Source organism: Dermacentor silvarum, chromosome 1 (genome assembly GCF_013339745.2).
Source record: "Dermacentor silvarum isolate Dsil-2018 chromosome 1, BIME_Dsil_1.4, whole genome shotgun sequence".
NCBI lineage: Eukaryota > Metazoa > Arthropoda > Arachnida > Ixodida > Ixodidae > Dermacentor > Dermacentor silvarum.
In genome coordinates, this window is record NC_051154.1 from 368,333,872 (window position 1) to 368,347,002 (window position 13,131).

A 13,131-nucleotide genomic window follows, 5' to 3' on the forward strand; every position below is an offset into this window, starting at 1 on the left:
CAACAATAACACGCACTCAAGCCCTTCATTACAAGTATTTCACCGGGAGCATGGGCTGCCGTCATAACGAATGAGTTGAGCAACACTGCTCTAATGTCAGTCCACTCAGGCTTGCACATAACTGGTTTACCCATGGAAAATGAATACCTGCTCAGAAAATAGAGTGAAATACTTGTGCTTACCTGTGGTCATTAGGAAACCTGAAAAATTGGCAGAACTAGAAATCCCGGTGTTAGAACACCACACAGTAACACAAGACATGCGATGCCGCGATTTAGCCATCTTCGTCTAATACATTGTTGGCCTGGTTTCCTGCGTCTTCCATTCCTTGCATGCCTGATCAAACTGTCTTATCCTGTCTTATCTTTCCCATCTTCATACTTGACACGACAACTGAAGCAAGTGACCGAACGCGATCTGACTTGTGATATCGCTGAGCGAGTTGCAAGGGTGAGCAAAGGCAAGCTCAACAGACGCATGAAGACAACCACTTCCCGTGCTTCGCCCGATTAAAAATTCACAAAAAGAGAAATAAAAGAAATAACTCAGTATGTCCAGCAACCGCTTGGAGCGCGCATGTTCCTTGAAACCGAAACTAGCACTCACCTTCCGGGGGCTGCTTCATCGTTGCCATCTTCAGAGACAACACATCAAGGCTTGTGTGCAAACTATCTGGATGTCACAGCAACGTCTACTACATGGCCAAATTGCTAGCCCATTCTTGGCTGGTTTGTAGCATGCTGCCTGACAGTTTCTTATGTTCCGCATTGACACCACCGAGCTTGACATACATGAAAAACTGTCTTCATTGAGCGCTGCTGTTGCGATGCATTTCAGCTTTTCTGATCGCGAGATATGACGATCACACTATTCTAAATGAGTGGCCTCCGAGGTAGGATCTTCTCACGTCAGTTTTTATGCAGACATGAAGACGCATTCCTGGAGAGCATGCAAGATCGTTGCACTTGCAGTGCTTTGACAGAACTTTACAAACTTGGAAAGCTCTTGGTAAGAGCCGAATGCCTGTACATCTATTCCTGCATTCCATGATGCTTTGTACTGTCGTGACTACGTAAAGCCACTGCTCACACATGCTTGATTAATTTTCTTCATTTCTTTCAATTCATTTTCTGTTTTAATGGAATGTGTTTTCATTGCTTGAAGGAGCCAAAACAGCTGAGCCAAAACGAGCCAAAATGCTGAGTGCTGACTGAGCTTTCAACGCAGCTGGCCTGCCAGGTGAGTTCGTTTAGCAAAATGGTTGCTAGCTGAGCTTGTGGGTACAATGACACACTATGGCAAACAGTACAAAAACGACACTAAAATTAAGGCAACAGACGACACGGGCGCCCGTGTCGTCTGTTGCTTTCATCATAGTGCTGTTTTCACACTGTTTGCCATAGTATGTAGTTACGTTGGTTTGATGGATGTGTGAGAATATTTCACATTTCAAATATGAAAGGAAAGCTTTTGCTTTGAATTGAAGCAGCTGAGTATTATGGGGAATCCAGCTTTTTGCTGTTGTGGGCAACATATTGGAAGACGTCTGTGAATGGTTGCAAGGAAATAAAAGCCAATAAATTGAAATGGTTTCAACATAGAATCATTCAACAGGCCAATCGTCTACTGTTCTGTATGCTTGCACAACCTCATCTGCACAAGTGCTGCTGTCCCCTGAAATGTAAGCATCCAGCCTGATGGGCTGCACATCATAGTGAATTTAAAACATTACAACACACTATTTTTTTTGCTCAGAGGCATTACAGGGAGGACTGGTCTAATGAAAATACAACATAGGCAGCAAGGCCACTCCCGTGCAAGTTGACTTAGTGAATAATGTGTTGCCTGAGGTTATAGCAGCTTTTCTAAAAGAAACATTAAGAAGAAACCTCAAGATAATTTAGACTGCAAGAGTATTTATTCCGAACTATTTACTTTTAAGGGAAAGATTATTAGTAGGTGAGGGTCAGTGACCTCTTGCTTGAATTTTGCACCTAAACAGAAGCTCTGCTGACTTCCTTTTGGCGTCAGAGATCTGAGAGAAATTTATGTACTTGAGGCTGTTGTGGTTCTGGAAATGTCACCAAAACTTACCATATAGTCATCTTTTCCATCCCAATTTAATGTATAGTTTTCTTTGTTGACAATCAATTATTTACTCCTAGACAGATACTGCCAAAGTGTGTGATAACACAGAGCTGGTGCACCATTGTAAAGGCAACGTAGCCACTCATCTACTTTTCAATTTTACAAAGCCTCAACTCGGGGAAAGGCTGACGTTTTTGCTAAGAAGTGCAATCGACCAATCTACAGTTGGTGACAAGCTCAAAATGCAGTGGCAGATACACCATTGTCAAAGTCGTAAGAATTTGTATAAATTTCCCAGCCTATGACATTTGCTTATTTGCGTGACTTCATGAGAGGCGAGCTTCATTTAAAAGGGAGCTATGTTTTGAAGAGCAGAGGCGCAGAAAGCAGGTACAGTGCAGTTTTGAGGGTAGAGCTCAATCTAAATTCCTAGGTCATCACTGAGTATGCCATATCTTCATTGTTGTATTGCGCTGTGGCAGGCATGGTGAACCACCAAGTTAGTCGAAACCAAGGAACATGCAACAAGTGAAGTGCAAACTGTCAACATGTTTTTTTCAAAAAGAAAGAAGAATTTATATCCATAGCTGCTATCAGCAGCTGCAGTTTGCATACACAAATAACAAAAAAGGAGACAGAAGGAAGATGAAAACAGATCTAACGCGCATGTCACTTGAGTCATAAAAAGTAATGATAGTTTGATTTGGTGGTGAGAGAGTGACACCGATGGCTCACTTATGCAAGCTTCTGCATGAGCTGCAACCATGGTAAATGCTTCCCATATCAGTCACTTTTTTTCTTGCTTCTCAGCAGAACTTCCATTCTGTCAAAAGATGGTGCACAACCACAGCTTGTGCGGAGCAAAATTAATTTTGAAGACTCCAGAACATGGAACAAAATAAATGGGCGGCTAAAGTGCACAAGTATCTGTACCTGAAAGGCGGGGACACAGTATAGAGGAAAGTTGGCAACCAAGTACAGGGTAATTAAAGTGTAAATAGACAACCATGAGTCATCAGTAAGAAAATGAGAAAAACAGACAAATAACTGGATGCAAAGAATGGAAACAAAAAAAAAGACCACAGAGGTATACAAGAATGGGAAGAAAGAAATTAGAAGGGAAGATCTGTATAATAACACAAAGGGCAGTGCCTTGCTATTTGAAGCTCAAGCTGGTTGCCATAGGACAAATACATACCGGAGCAAATATTCGCAACAAGGCGTGTGTATGATGCAGCGAAAATCCGGAGACTACTCAGCACATCCTAATGGATTGCAAAGGAATTCACCCGTGAGATCTGGAGGTAACATATACCTTCCAGAAGCATTAGGATTTAAAGAACTATCAACCGTTGAGCTGTCGAGATAAGCAAAAGACGTTTAGAGTATGGTAGAACAAAATCAGGGAAGAATTGGATACAACTGGATCCGTTACAGGCATAAGTAGCGATACAAGGTAGATAGAGAAGTCTTGAGTAAAATAAATGTTATGGAGACGTATACAAAAATGCTGGAATGAAATACATGTATACCTGAATAAACCAAGCAGGCTTGGTGACTATTTGTCACCGCCGCGTTTAAAAGGGGATGCCAATAAATCATCATCATGCAATGTGCAGCTAAGTTGCCCGGTGCATTAATTAGGCCGACAGTGTCTCTATGCTCCCTGACCATTTCGTTTCAGCGCCGACTTGTTTGTAAACAAAAGTTTGATTGTTTGAAAGTGGTACCTTATAGACAACTCTCTATTCACAAGCAACGAATTTGTGTATGTGTTTAACACCACAAGACCTATCATCCACTCTTTCTTTGGTTCACTTTTGCACAAAGACCCTGAACTGTTGCGGTGCTGAGAGCATGACTGACCCCGTCATATTTTCCAGCAACTTTCTTCAACCCATGCGACTTTTCAGTGACTTCAGTGATGAAGCTATACCAACTATACTCTGTCTCAGTAGTTCCTTGCAGCACTGTGGAAGCTATGCACATTTTAAGTCGATAGGAAGGCCAAATGCCCTTAGACCTGTGCTCAATCACGTCCCGTCATCTGCTCAGCGTCTGCTTGCTATCCTGTCAATACATGCTCCATGGTTGGTGGATTGACATACAAAATGTTTTGATGTCGTAACCATAAGCTGCGTTTACATGCATGTCACAGCTGGCTTCGCTTCACCTGCATGCTTTCCCTGCAGTTAACTTCCAGCCTCCTTAGCATGCAGAAAGGGTGAACGCCCTTATAAATGTTCTCCTCTGCCACAGCGTTCGCTCAGCGTCTAAAGTCTACGCTCATTACAACGGACCTGCATACACTTTCGGATATAACGGACCATATGTAAACCTTAGTTTGCTCTACCTATTTTATTTATGCAATGAAGTTCTGTTTTAACGGGCCGTGCTAGAACGGACTATCGGCTACAGCGGGCGAAATTAGCGGCAATTTTTTTCAACATCGGGCGTATAAAACATACTTTTGCCGTGTCGACACAGGCTGACAACAAACTTGCGAAGATCAACCGACGATCGCGGCTCAATCTCGCGCAAGAGGAGAGCGGGGTGGAAGCGTGCTGTCTTGCGCGCGAGGCAAGGGAGGGGGCTTCTACTCCGGCAGCTGCTGCTTACAGTGCAGCCACGCGGGCGCAGAATCATGAAAGCGATGCTTGTCAATTTAGTTAGTAAGCGAATGTTTGCAACTTTATACAGCTGATTAAACTACTTTCCTTACTTCGTATAGTTGTCTACTAATTTGCTATCGGAATCAATGCTGCGCCTTTTGGGCAAAACTGCGATTTTTTTAACTTTGGACGTTCATCCCTCACTCTTTGCAATAACATTGTTAGACATCACGGCAAAAGTTTCGGAAGTGAGGCGTTATTATGGACTTTTGAATAAAATGGTCATTTATTGTCAGATTATCAGGGTCCGTTGTAACAAGAGTTGACTGTACTTGGCATCTACTTGCTACTGTCATCCATAATACTAAAGCGGGATGGTAAATTATGTTGCAGGGAAGAACTAGGCCTTTCTAGCATTCCACGTCATCAACGCATCACCAGCGCTAATGCTGTGGTGCAATCTGCTAACTAGAAATCAAACCAGTTTTACGGCTCAGTGCCATTCTGTAGTCCTAGCAGCGTGAAAATAAACAGCCGATCTCAATAATTACAACAAAACATACCTCATGCTTTGACCTCAGCTTCAGTAGAGACTTAGCAATGACGGATTTTGCTACTTGTCTTGCTGACAGGGTGGAGAGCCAGTAACAACTGCGAATTTGGATTGAAGCAGGTGGTCGGCGCTGTATGGGGGCTGCCATGTTGCTAGGTAATCATGGTTAGGGTGGCTGTTACGATTACCGGTGGCAACTGCCTCAGTAATTACAGGTATACGATGTGCTTGTGCAGAGGTCCTAACATGTCATGCGTAGCTGTATTGTGTCATGTAGCAAGAAAAAATACAACTCTCTAGTGCCGCCAATAATCAGCCAGTTATGTCCGGAACTATATTCCAGTGCGCAAGAATATTGCCTGTGTACGCCTTGTACCTTCGGCAGTGCTACAAAGTACTTGTGTAATGGAGTATAGGACCTTTTCAAGCTCTGCTTACTTTCATGCCATACCTGCCAACTCCTAAGTTTCTCCTAAAATTTGTGAATTTGGGCTTGGTCTACGGTTTTACAAATGTTGCATAAACTTTTACACATGGGGTTCCTTGCCTCTTTTGTGGGCCAGTTGGGGAGATAATGCAGTCTAAAGCCATTCCTGTTGGTATGTACAGTATAAAAATCTGGGCTGTTCCCATGGCTAAACCTATAGCGCAATTAAAAAAAGACAGGGACTTGACAGAGACACAGGACAGCACTAACTTTCAACTGACGTTTATTGACTCCATGTTTATATTGTGGACGCCAGGAGCAAGGACCGCAGCATGCGTGAGATAATCGAAGCCCGGCTGATTCGAAAAAATAGAGCAGACTGTGTTAGTACACCGTCAGTTAATCTTTCTGACAAGGAAATCGCGTTTCTGGACGGTATTGTCGTGCGCATGCGTAGAGTGTGATTTATCTTTTGTTTTTGGTATCCTTCAATACCTACTTCACAATATATTTGCCTCTGTGTTACAATAAAAGTCAGTTGACAGTTAGCACTGTCCTGTGTCTCTGCCACGTCCCTGTCTTTTTTGAATTTCGCTATAGGCTTATCCAATATGAGGAAACTGTACCAACTAGCCCAAGAATCAGCCTTGTTTCCATGGGTATGTGCAGTTTAAAAAATTGCGGCAGAAGCCATCTCACGATGACTGTCGATAGTGATGCGTTAGCATTGAATCAATATAGTCACGCAACGTATTGTCACCATCGAAACAAGTTATGTATAAGCTATATTGTCGTGGTACAATATCAAGAGAGGACAGGGAGACGTTCTTCAAGAACAGTGGACAACCTGTTCAAGCAAAAGAGAACAGAGACACGTCTTCGTCGTCAGCCAAAACCCTCTGACCCCCTAGACGGAGTCCGTTAATGCCCCCATCGTCGTTGTCGTCTCCCTAGAGCACACGCATCATTTGTCCCTCCCTAGAAGAGCATTGTCCCCATGCTATACCAGAAATGTCACTTGCGGAAGTGAGGGTCTCTCGCGTAGTCATTCGCTCACATATGACTTCATGCGTGCAACATGCACAAGTTCAGGACGGTGCGGGCGGTGCCTCGTAGGTGACATCACTCAGTCGCTGCAATACTCGATATGGGCCGAAGTATCTGCTTAACAGCTTTTCGGAGAGGTCTTGTTTCCGTATGGGTGTCCAAACCCACACTCTGTCGCCGACTTCATAGGTTACGGTTCTACGGTGAGCATCATAGCGGCCTGCATTGTCTTGCTGCTGGCAGATCCGCGCGCGAGCTGCTGAGCCTCTTCGGCGCGTTGTGTAAACACATCGGCGTCCATTTCATTGTCGTCAAATTCGTGTGGAAGCATTGCATCCAACATCGTTCGTACATCGCGGCCGTGAACAAGGGTGAATGAAGTCATGCACGTCATCTCTTGTTTCGCCGTGTTGTACGCAAACGTGATATAAGGGAGGATGTCATCCCAATTTTTATGTTCGACATCCACGTACATCGAAACCATGTCTTCAATTGTTTTGTTTAGGCGGTCTGTCAGTCTGTTGGTTTGTGGATGGTAGGCGGTCGACTTCCGATGAGCTGTTCCACTTAGCAGCAAGATGTGATCTAAAAGTGCAGCCGTGAATGTGGTTCCTCTGTCGGTAATTACGACGCTTGGGGCTTTGTGTCGCAACACAACATTTTCATGAAAAAGCATGCCACCTCGGCCTTTCTGGATGGCCTTTGTTTTGGCGTAACGTGTGAGATAGTCGGTTGCGATGAGATCAAAGCGATTTCTTGCAGTGGAAGTAGGAAGTGGGCCCAAGATATCTACTCCAATTTGATCAAATGGTGTTTGAGGAACCTGGACAGATTGCAGGAGGCCGGCTGGTTTCGTCGGAGGTGACTTGCGCCTCTGGCAGTCAAGACAAGTGTGAACGTGATGTTTCATGGCCGTGGTAAGCCTCTGCCAGTAGTAGCTTTGCCGCACTCTGCCCAATGTTCGCCTGTAGCCTAACTGACCAGAAGTCGCCTCGTTGTGACAGGCTTGAAGCACTTCCGAACGAAGAGCTGCAGGAATGACGAGCAGGTAGGGGGACCTGGTAGAAGAAAAGTTTCTTTTGTAAAGGACTTTGGGCCGTAAACAAAACGACGACACTCCTCTTGCGAAAACTTTAGGTGCTTTCTCAGAACTTCTCTGTAAGTAGTTGATGAGTGCAAGCAACTCAGGGTCGTCCCATTGTTGTTGAGCGATGGCGGCGGTGTCCAGAACACAAACAAATTGTGTATCTTCTTCGAGTGGAGAAGCCGACTCTATCGGCGATCGAGACAGGCAGTCAGCATCCGTATGTCGCTTCCCCGACTTGTACATGACCGTCATGTCAAACTCTTGCAACCTTAGGCTCCAACGTGCCAATCGTCCAGACGAATCTTTAAGGTTCGTCAACCAACACAGAGAATGGTGGTCGCTAAGAGGTTTCAAAGGGCGGACGTACAAATATGGGCGAAATTTCATAACTGCCCATACCACGGCGAGGCATTCTTTCTCAGTTGTGGAATAATTAGCCTCTGTGCGTGAGTGTTCTGCTTGCGTAGGCAATCACTCCTTCCGTGTCCTCCTGCCGCTGCACAAGAACAGCTCCCAAGCCAACATTGCTGACATCAGTGTGGAGCAATGTAGGAGCGGTCTCATCAAAGTGGGCAAGCACTGGAGGTGTCTGGAGACGTTGCCGCAAGACGTTAAATGCACCTTGCTCTTCATCGCCCCATACAAAAGCAGTGTCGTCTCTCATGAGGCAAGTTAACGGCGACGCAATTCGAGCAATGTCTGCAATAAGCTGCCGGTAATAGGCGCATAGGCCGAGGAACCGCCGGACAGCCTTTTTGTCGGATGGTACGTGAAACTGTGCGACAGCGGTAATTTTTGCAGGATCCGGGCGGACACCGGCGTGGCTGACGACGTGCCCAAGAAACTGTAGTTCCGCAAAGCCAAAGTGGCACTTCTCCGGCTTCAGGGTGAGGCCGGTGGATCTTATGGACTGCAGAACTGCTTCAAGCCGTTCGAGGTGTTCTTCAAACGTTGCGGAAAACACGATGACGTCGAGGTACACTAAGCAGGTTTTCCACTTCAGACCGGAAAGCACAGTATCCATGAGGCGTTGGAACGTAGCAGGGGCAGAGCACAAGCCGAAAGGCATAACCTTAAATTCGTATAGGCCATCTGGCGTCACAAAAGCAGTTTTTGGTGGTCTCTTGGGTCTACCTCAATTTGCCAATATCCACTCTTTAAGTCCATTGAAGAGAAGTAACGTGCGTGTCAAAGCCTGTCGAGGGAATCGTCGATACAGGGAAGCGGGTACACGTCTTTATTCGTCACCTGATTTAGTTTTCGGTAGTACACACAGAAACGCAAACTGCCGTCTTTTTTCTTGACTACAACTACAGGGGATGCCCAGGGACTCGTTGATGGTTGGATCACGTCGTCTTCAAGCATTTTTGTCACCTGTTGTATGGCTTCACGTTCTCTGGGAGCCACACAATAAGGATTTTGGTGAATTGGTCTCGCCGTATCTTCTGTAATGATTCGGTGCTTTGTTAGAGGCGTCCGACCAACTCTTGAAGTCGACGCAAATCAGTCGACAAACTGGGCCAAAAGCGTAAGAAGCTGTTCTCGTTCGTGCTGCGGCAAAACAGTGCTGACGTCAAGTACAGGAGCTGGGACTTGTGTAGGAGCTTCTTCGAGCAGTGAACAGCAGCCGCGAACATCGGCAACACCGTCAAAATAAGCCACAGCCGTGCCTTTTGGAAGGTGCCATCTCTCTGTGCTAAAATTTGTTAACAGTAGGTTCGTGCGCCTGTCGGTGACATTTACAATTCCTCGTGCGACCGAGATACCGTGAGTGAGCAACAGAGTGGTTATTTGGTCGGCAACTCCTTTGCAATGAAATGGTACGTCACAGGCCACCCAAACAAGAATACATGACCGAGGTGGGATTACGACGTCATCTTCTGTTAGACAAAAAAAATTGTGTTGCGGAGATAAGCAATGGACTAAACCAGGGCTCTTATAAAACGTCACCATGCGGTCTGGAATGGTAATTACGGCGCCATATTCCCTTAGGAAATCCATTCCAATAATCAAATCTTTACAGCACGCAGGAAGAACAATGAAAGCAGCCACGAAAGAAGAATCTCCAATATGAATTCTTACAGTACATCTTCCAGTAGGCATCAGTAATTGGCCGCCTGCCATCCTTATGTGAGGTCTTGTCCATGGCGTTTTTACTTTCCTCAGGCGGAGGGCGAGTTCCTGGCTTATTATAGAGAACTCATCACCAGTGTCGACTAACATTGTCACTGGCTGCCCATTCACGAGAACATCAAGGTCGGCACTCACAATTTCTTTGGGGTCGGTGGTTATCGGCTTCTCGGCGTTTTGCAGCGGGCGAGTTGGAGGCTTTTTATTCTCTTGCGGCGGGCCTGCAACCTTACCCCCAAAGGTCGCCGCCTTCAGTTTCCCTGGCGGGGGCTGGGCGACCTTCGGCCTTGAAGGTTAGCAAAAGTACGTCCAGCAGGCTTCTGGCGTGGAGGAGTTGGAGAGCACGACCGACGGCCGAAATCAGTCCGATCACTGGGCACGGATTTGTCATTCGGGTGTGCTATGGGAGGTCCCTGAAAAGCAGCATCCTCGCGGCTTAGCAAGGAGTCGCCATCTGCACGTCGACCATCAGACCACGGACGAAGAGGTCAAAATGATGTCTCGCGATGCCAGCAATGGCGCGAAATATGGCCAGCACCCCCGCAGTTAAAACAGAGAGGGCGGTTATCGACGGTGCGCCATGTGTCGGGTCTCCGAAATTGTGGCCGTCTCGTAGGGTCGTTTTGTGGCATGGTCGAAGGCGCGGCGAATGATGGCTGGCGGTACTACTGCATCGGCATCACACGTGCGCGCCTCAATGCCTCCTCTTGCGGCGGCGACCAAGGAGCGGCTCTCGGGATCTGGTTGTACAGGGGTGTCGTAACGGGTGGGGTACATCGGACAGCGTCGGCATAACTTATGGGATGCTGGTGGTCGGGAAGATCGGCTGCCGGTAACGCCTGCCTAATTTCGTCCCGTACCACTTCGGCGATTGACGCGACGGTGCTATCCAGTGTCGGTGTCGGGATTCGGTGAAATTCTGTGACGATCTCTGATTAATTCACGCAAGGGGCTCTGATACTCTGAAGTCAATGCGGCGGCATTGATTGCGGTGCTGGTGGACAGTCGATTGTACTGCCTGCATCGTTGATTAAGGGCCCGCTCAATAGCCGTAGACTCTTTGACAAAATCAGCGACGGTGACTGGGGGATTCCGCACAAGCCCAGCAAACAACTGCTCTTTTACACCGCGCATGAGGTAGCGTAGCTTGCTATCGTCGGTCATGTTCGAGTCGGCTCTACGAAAGAGACGGGCCATGTCTTCGGCGAACATTGTGACCGACTCATTGGGTTGTTGCACCCGTAGCTCCATCAATTGCTGGGCGCGGTTGCGTCGGTCGGCACTTGCAAACGTATCGGTGATTTCTGCTGAAAGTGATGCCATGTCAATAGACTAGCTTCGCGGTTCTCGTACCAAGTACGGCCACTATCGTCAAGCGCGAAATAGACGTGGGAGAGCTTTTGCTGCTCAGTCACTGGTTAATCTGGGCGACACGCTCGTACTCGTCAAGCCAGCCTTTATTGTCTTCGAAGGCTGCACTGCGATAGCGATCGGGAACCAGCGGATTAAGAACAGTTACCTGTTGTTGACTGGGAGACCGGCTGCGTTGGGGTGCTTGCGGTGGGCTGGTTTCGGCCATTGCCAGATGTGTGGAGCTCCTAGAAAGATGTGGTTGAAGAGCAGGGAACTCCGGGGCAAGGCCTAGCAGTCGACGACTGAAGTGATGCACGGGGGTCGTAATTGGTGACAATGTGTCCGGGCTAGATGAACGACTCCCAGAAGGAGTCCAGAGCATCAGGCCGGGTCAATATACCCAGCACCTCCACCACTGTTGCGGTACAACGCCAAGAGAGGACAGGGAGACGTTCTTCAACAGTGGACAACCTGTTCAAGCAAGACAGAATAGAGACACGTCTTCTTTGTCGTCAGCCAAAACCCACTGACCCACTAGACGGAGTCCGTTAATGCCCCATCGTCGTTCTCGTCTCCCTAGAGCACACGCGTCAATATGTACTGCAGTGGGATTCCTCTTTTGCGATTCCCCAAGACCACTTGGCACCATCTAGCATTGCCGCTGCAAAGCCTGGGGTGGCATCCAAAATGCATGACGCACAGGTGTGTGTGAACGCTGACAAATGCGTCATGCGGCAACCAGGCTCCTCTTTCTGAACATGTTGGGCCATCTAATAGCACTGCCGAGATGAGAAGTGTGGCGCACTGGTACCTGCAAATGCTGACAATTTTCCCCTCACTTGCCACGCACTACTCAGTGGCACGTACTCGGTGCATTCATGTGCAGCTCGCTAAAGCGTTGGCACGAAAAGCGTTCAGTGAACAACGGCACCTACCCAGTACATTTGTGGCACAGCCTGTGAGTACATAGAGTTGCTGTCCTTGAGGAACCTTTGTGACCTGGCTTTGATTCCACTCAGCATTGGAGAAATTTCAGCATCGGAACATTCCCCGTGACACACACCTAATTACCCAAGTTGGTGTCAAAGATGTTCATTGAAAAGCGGCATACACCTACTACCACCTTGGGTGACCAACTTGAGTGACCCAGTCACCCAAGTTGGTGACTGGGTCACCCGAGGTAGTGGCACTACCCAGTGGCACTACCCAGTGCTCCAACTGGGTGTCAGGGTTTCTTCGAACAGTGGTACCAACCAAGTCTCGCATCTACAGTGACCCGTGCTGGCGTGAAAGAGGTTCGTTAAGAGTGGCACATTCCCATGCATGTACATTTGCTACATACTCAGTGAGCCAAGTTGGTCCGATGGTTCTTTCAGAACCCTGTTACCGTAGCACAGCAGGCCGACGCTCTACTTATTCTACTACCCAGTGACCTTGGTGGGTGGGAAAACAGTTAGATACAAACAGACTGACCGACTGACCTAACTTGACTGACTCACTGACTTTTCACCAGACAGACTTTCAGCCTGCAATTTACTCGCTGCACTTGCTTGCAGTGGCCAAATTTGATGAGGTGCCCTTTAGTGATATAAACACAGATGAAGGTGTAACACAGCAGGTTGGCATGCTGATGCTGGATAGTGGATTTTCATCTCGAACGCCTGTTATTTAAAATGTACTTCGGAGATGCTTTCCTTTGACTGTGACAACACATTGATCTAGATCGACTCGGTTTCAGTTTTTACGAAACCTGACGCCAAGGATATTAAATTGCTTCGATGCAATTCTGCATGCATCCAGGAATAATGCTGTTTTTGCATAATCGCTTTCAAGT